Genomic DNA, 7,008 nt, shown 5'->3' with positions numbered 1-7,008 from the left:
ATTCTAATTTTCTAAACTCACAGACAATGTACAAAAGCATGTTTCCTCCAGCAGAATTTTCCTGGGAAAGTTAACTGCTACAAACTATAACGTCAACAGAGCCCAGTGATGCTCAAAACGAACAGGGCCTGCCGCCTGCTCTTCTTGCTCCCAGGGGGACCATTTGGAGCACCCTCTGTCTTCCTTTTGGCTGTAACAAGAGAATGAACCCTACGGACTAGGGTTGGGTGGGGGGAGGGAGGTGCAGCCTAGAGGGAAACCTGCAGTGAGGGAGCACATGTGGCTCAAGCGGTTCAGCGCCTTCTTCCCACAGGGGAGGGCCCGGGTTTGGTCCCCAGTGCCTCCTGAAAACAACACAAAATAAAAAACAGAAAACTAGCAACATGCAAACAAATTGAAAAGGAAACAACTCAGGGGACCTGATGTAGCTCCCTGGCTTAGCGCCAACCTCACACATTCCAAGTCCAGGGTTCAAGTTCAATCTCAGGTTCTAGAACCTCAAAAAAAAAAGAAAACAACAACACACAAAACCTGCAGTAAGGCGCACAGGGAAGCCACATTCCTGGTATTGAGGGGCAGCCTGAGGCTCATCCAGGCTGCAGCCCCTATCCGTGGTGCCTGTGGCCTCTCACCATCTCCCTCCCCGCCCAGCCCCTGCGTCACCTCCCCAGCCTTCCACTGAGACCCTGCAATCCCCTAGGTTGGCAGCCTTGTCATCCCGTCCCAGGCTTTCGGCCTGAGTCTCCATGAGGTCAGCAGCCTAGATGAGAACGAGGACTTGAAGGAGGCTTGCAGCTTGCTGGACTACGGGGATTTTGACGGCGTCCTGGGCCTGGCTTTCCCCAGGCTTAGCTACAGTGGAGCCGCACCAGTCTTCGACCAACTGTGGGAACTGGGATTCCTTTCTGAGAAACTCTTTGCCTTCTACCTGAGCAGGTGTGGCTGGGCTAGACCTGCCCTTTCTCGGACTAGGTGGTATGCCCTGTCTAGTTTTATGAAAAATTATACTACCTGATTGGGAAGTTTCCTTAGAGCTACTTGAGTCCAGTGCGGCGGCTTGCTCGGTCGGTGGCGGTGGGGTCTGGCTGCGGATGAGGGGTCGGTCCAGCTTTGGACGAGGGGTTGGTCCGGCTTGGGACGAGGGGTCGGTCCGGCAGCAGACGAGGGGTCGGTCTCACAGGGGTTGCGCGGTTCGGCTGACAGGGTCGCCTGGCAAAGCCGGCGACGAAGGGGTCGCCTGGAGAAGCAGGCAACGAACTGGGGACAAGGGAGACCAGGCCCTTGTCGGGGGCTCTCAGGACTGGGGGGCGCACGGCAGAAGAACTACCGCGGAGACGAGGTAAACACGCAGGTCCAATTTTATTGAGGAAGTGGCTACAGTTTTATAGGGGCTGGGGAAGGCTGATTGGTCAAAGCTTATGCCATGTTCTGATTGGTTGCCGCAAGCAGTTACTGGGGAGAAAGGTCGGTGGGAGGTACTGGAAGGGGGAGGGGTGGTGGTTAGGGATTGGCTGTTGCTGTTGCTGGGGGAAGTGGCAGGGTTTAGGGATTGGTGGCTGCTGTTGCTGGGGTAGAGGGCAGACTTGAGTTTCCCGCCTTGCGCCTGGCTGTTGCTGCTGTGGGGTGGGGGGGGAAAGGCAGACTGGAATTTTCCGCCCTGTGCCTGCGCAGGGAGAAAAAAGAAGAAGGGTGTTGCCTCATAAGGCATCGTGTGGCGCTATCCGGGAGGAGGGGCGGCCGCGGAAGCATGGCTGCCGAGAAGGGGAGACCCGAGGGCACTCTGCGCCCATGCCGAGCTCCCTTCAGGGGTGGTGGTGAGTCCGAACAGCCACCCTATTATGGGGGCAGCAGCTTGGAATTAGGCCTACCGCGGCTGCTCCCCTGCCAGGCCAGCAAACCACACTTCAGCCGGAGGGGTGACCGCAGTCCAGAGGTCTGCAAACGGAGTTGTTAAAAAAAAAAAGTTTTATTGGAATGTAGTCACGATTGTTTGCCACCTAAGGTCTGCAGCTGTTTTGTGGCTCAGTGGCAGAGTAAAGTCTTTGCAATAGAGCTAATGCAGATGTGCAGCTAAAATGGGGTCTACCTGGCCTTTGCAGCAAACATCTGCTGAGCTCAGCAGAAAGCGAGGCTCAGAGAGGGGCTTGTCTCAGCTTGTCCTGTCAGTACTGGGAGCCAGAGGATTTGAACTCAGTCCTCAGGACTCTCCTCGTGGTGGATGGTCAATGCATCAGCAAGTCTCCAAGCACTGGGCTTGTTGGCAGGAAAAGCTGAAGTCCCTGCCTGTCTCATGTGGGGAGCTAGTGGAGGAAGCACGGGCAAGGGGAGACCCCTGATGGCAGACTGTGTCTTTCCCATCAAAGCTATGATATAGCCCATCTGTTAGGAGGCCAGGGAGGAGAGTGGTTGGGGCTGGGGGCTCTGGAGGCCTAGTTCAATTCCCATCTCTGTGACCCTGCACTTCTGCTCTCCCTGGCTCTGAAGCCCGACTCCCCTCCCGCCTCTGCTCTCCCTCCCATTCCCTCCCTTTCCCCATCCCTCAAATGGGGTTGTCCTGCTGCCTCTGCACAGGCGTGTGAGTGTGTGCAGAGGGCGTGAGCAAGGACAGCTAAGCCCTCAGAGCAGCGCCGGGTATGTGGCTGCTCCTGAGACGCTGCCGCTGCTTTCCTCTCACCACGAGCCCTTCTCCCCCTGCCCCTCCATCGAGGACAAGAAGAACAGCAGCGTGCTGATGCTCGGCGGGGTGGACCCCTCTTACTACAGCGGGGAGCTCCACTGGGTGCCCTTGAGTAGGCCTTTCTACTGGGAGGTGGTCCTGGACAGGTGAGGCCCCCCAACTTCTTCCTCTGCCACAGGAGAAGCTCTACACATGCACATACACAGTGTCACAGACACACCCAGTCACACAGGGACATGCACGCCCTGCTCAGGGTTTCCTGATTCCTCCACCCCAGCCATGGTGGACCAGGCTGACCTTGGAGTGCTAAGAGAAGGGGAACGGGAGCCCCCTGTTCCTGGGAGGCTTAGGTCTCCAGGAAAGAGGCTCCAGCAGTACAGAGAGGGTGGGGGCAGGCGGGAGGTGTGGTCCAAGGACCCGAAAGTGCAGGTGAGGCATTCAGGAGAATCCCACCAGCCCACACGTGGTAGTGAGAGGGGCTCCAAGCATCCCAGATTGCCCATTTGAAAAAGTGTTTGAAAAATTCCTGGGCAAATTGGGACAAATTTGTCACCTGGGGAGAAGAGGTCCAGCAATGGCATGTGGTCTGCTTTGTGCATGAGATCTGAAAGCAAAGACTACAAAAGGACCACCCCACATGCACACACTGTCCCAATGCTGGAGCCATGACATGGTCAGTAACCCAGGAATCTGGGAGGCCTGAGAATTAGGGGACAATACTTGATCAAATTCTATGTGATGCCAAAATGTCCTTTAGAGGCTCTCATAGCCCATCTCCTTCCCCTTGGGTGAGCTCAGGGCACTGCCAGTGCAGGCCTTGGCCCTCCCTCTTGGACTCTCCCAGAGAGCATCAATCCCCTCTAACAGCCCACTATGCTGGGGGGCTGCTGGAGAGACCACCTCTTCCAGAGCAGCCGGTTTCCCCATCTTCCATCATTCATTGGATACTGGTCTCCAGCTGTCCCTATTCCTTTCACTAAGTCATTATTTCATTCATTCCCTCAACCTGCACACCTTGAGATCCACTGTGTGCTCAGCACCCGGGAGCTGCAGAGAGGATACAACCTGCTCCTAGCGACCTCCCCATCTACTGGGGTAGATGCAGTGAAACAATGAGTCACATAAATAATTCCTCACTATGTGGATGTGTGCTAGATTCTAGCTCGGGTACGATGATAGAGAGGAAGAGAGAAGCCTGGTCTAGATGGGGAGGATGTCATCCCTGAAAAAGTGACAATTTACCTAGAACATGAAGAGTGAGGAGAGATTCTCCAAAGGGGGTGGGGGTAGTTCTAGGCAGGGAGACCAGCACATGTCAAGGCCCTGAGGCAGGAAGGAGCTTGGTGACTTGGAGAACTGAAAGCCACTCAGAGGTCAGCGTGACAAAGCAAAGGGAAACAGAGGGAGCGGGGCATGAGCAGAAGGGCTGTGCTGGAGGCAGCAGGAGGGGAGAAGCAGTCGAGGGACTGGAGAGTGACCCTGATGCCTGCTTTGTCCCCTGTCTCAGCGTTTCCATCGACAGGGAGGTGATTGCTTGTGAGCATGGCTGCTGGGCCATTCTCGATACTGGGACTTCCTTGCTTCATGGCCCATACGACTCTGTCCTCAACATCCACACAGTCATTGGAGCAGAACTCATCGACGACAAGGTACAGGGTCATTCCAGGATGTCGGGCGAAGACTCTCCGCGCATGGAGTCTCTGAGCCAACCTTTTGCCCCCTCCCTCTCCTTCTCTGACAATACGTCCTTACCTAGGAACCATCAGCTCTCTGCCTGACGTCGTCTTCACCATCAATGGCTCCCACTACCCAATGCCAGCCAGTGCCTACGTCTGGCAGGTGAGGGGCAGAACAAGGGCTGGTCCTCCAGTCCTAGGACTTGCAGGAATGGCTGGATGCAGCTGGGAGCTGGAGGCCCCTGGTGGCCAAGTCATGCCATTGCAGACTCTGCCAAGCCCACCCGGCTGGGCTGGGACATCCATCATCCTTACATAAATACTGAGCCATCACCCGTGCCAAGGCTAGTTCAGATATAATAGAAAGAGGGACGGCAAGTTGCTTCCAGGTCAACCAGAGATTTCAGATATGCGAGCATGGAAAGTAGCTACAGCATTCCCTGACATGAGCCCGAGTCTAATGACAGGTATGGTTGACTGGGCACAGCCGTCCTGTGCTGTCCCACCATTACTTTTAGGAGTGCCCTTTATGTCCCAAAATTGTTCTGGACTGAAGGATAAATTATATGGTCACTCTAGTCCTAGGCCTTAAGGAACTTCACTATGCTGAGCCTCAGTTTCCTCCTCTGTCGAGTGGGGTAGCAGCCCCTCCCTTGGTGGATGCACAGTGACCACACAGGCCCTGGCACGTACATGACGCTCCATAAAGGTGTCAATGGGACATCTCCATGGGAAGCAATATGGGTTAAGGGAAAGCTTTGAAGGAGAGAGAGAATCTTAAATGAAAGGGGTTGTTGCCCCCGCCTTATGAAGGCACAGAGGAGGCCGGCTTGGACCCGTGCAGGTCTGTACTGGGCTCCATGCAGGGAGCTGTGTGATGCAGTGGCCAGGGGCAGATGAGTCAGAAAGGCAGGACAGCATGAGGCCTGCAGGCACCGGGGGCTCCAGGGCCAAGGGGAGCACCAGGAAATTCAGCTGAGCAGCCTGAACTCACCTCGGAGGGGAGCCTGGGCCCAGGACGGCTGCTGGGTGGAGGCTGCTGGAGCTCAGGCTGAAAGGACAAGTGGGGTGCAGGGGAGAAGGAGAGCATTCGCTGCCCAGAGAGCAGCCTGAACAAGGAGGAAGAAAACAGCCCCTGGACAGGTGGGAGAGCTACAAGAAGTTCCTTGGTCCTGGGTGCGGGGAGGGGAGAAGACAACCGGCTTGAGCAGCTGCTGCAGAGAGCCACTTGGCACATAGGAAAGGACGGAAATAAGCCTCCCTTGGCACATAGGAAAGGAAGGAAATAAACCTGGGGAGCACAGAGTGGGGCATACAGAATGGGGGAGTGAGGAGGCAGGTGAGGGCTCAGGCTGACCGGTGAGTGTTTCTCTTTTCTTCAGAGGTCTTCGGGCAGCTGCCACAGCAACTTTGTGGAGAACGTCGTCTTGACCAATGATACGATATGGAGCCTGGGCAATGTCTTCCTGCAGCTGTATTTCTCCGTTTATGATCGGGGAAATAACAGGATTGGGCTGGCCCCTGCAGCGTAAATGCTGGGGCCTCTCCAGCAAACACGCAGGCCCATCCCAACTACACACACATGAGCACGCTCATATGGGTGACCGCTGACCAAGGAGACTGCTCTGACCTGCATTTGGTGCTCTGTAAAGCCTAATTCTCAATGGAGATTAAAGGTTTTTCCACAGTGGTGCTGCTCAAACATTTGCTTCTCTTTGGGTGGGAGAAACACAGCAGAGTGGGCAGGAATCTAGAATCTTGAGCCTAGAGCACAAAGTGAGACAACCTCCTCCAATTAGTTTAAATGGAAAGGGGCATCCTTAGAAGAAACAGAGGTTGTTGCAGGAACAAGGGAAGGTCCAAAGATCGAATCCCCTTTCTGACACCTGTTGGTCATGTGACCTTAGGTGACTTCATCTCTGGGCTTCACTTTCCTATTCTATGAATTTGGGATAAGAATGGTCTCTTTTGGGGGTGTTGAAAATGTTCTAAAAGAGATTTAATGATGGTTACACAACTCCATACATATACTAAAACCCACTAAACAATATGCCTTAAGTGGATTCATTTTATGATGGGCAAAACATATCTCAAAATCTGTAAAAGTAATTTTAAAATAATGGAAAATACTCCTCTTCTTAAAAGTTTCTACAAATGTGTCATTGAGTCCAAGGGAGTTATTACATAGAACTCAGAACAATGTAGAACTGTTGTTTGCTTCAATCCATTTTCTAGAGATTCTAGAATCTGATCAACATTCTAATAAGTAGAACATTGTGGATTTCATTTTTGCTTTACTCACTGCTATTTATATGGACAAAAATCTTTCCTTTATACTTATTCTCCATATACTTCCAGGAGTGAGAAGATGGACCAAAGCATATTTATCTTACATCCTTTTCAAATAGAAACTCAGTTTAAACTCAGTTAATGAAGTACAGAGAAATCAAAATCAAAAGCATCAACAGTTAATATCCCCCAAATACCTGGAACTTTTCAAAATAAACTAAAAACCAAATTCATACTTTTTAAAAATACATTTTTTATTTATTTTTAAAAGATACATAAATCACACAAAATTTTACATTAAAAATATTGGGGATTTCCATATATTCATACACTTTTTAAGCATTTAGAAATTTAAGAACTGCTGAG

The 7,008-nt window shown here is 52.5% G+C and overlaps 1 long non-coding RNA gene across 1 annotated transcript; it reads left to right on the top strand.

Moving 5' to 3' along the window:
* Positions 1–4,448: 4,448 nt before the first annotated feature.
* LOC101419805 (uncharacterized) lies at positions 4,449–6,043 on the top strand. Its single transcript, XR_009187542.1, has 2 exons — positions 4,449–4,516; positions 5,736–6,043. It is a non-coding gene; the product is annotated as an uncharacterized lncRNA (long non-coding RNA).
* The last annotated feature ends 965 nt before the right edge of the window (positions 6,044–7,008 follow it).

Source organism: Dasypus novemcinctus, chromosome 10, assembly GCF_030445035.2.
Source record: "Dasypus novemcinctus isolate mDasNov1 chromosome 10, mDasNov1.1.hap2, whole genome shotgun sequence".
Classification (NCBI taxonomy): Eukaryota; Metazoa; Chordata; class Mammalia; order Cingulata; family Dasypodidae; genus Dasypus; species Dasypus novemcinctus.
Note: the sequence above shows the minus strand (reverse complement) of the source record. Positions and strands in the feature narration are given on the sequence as shown.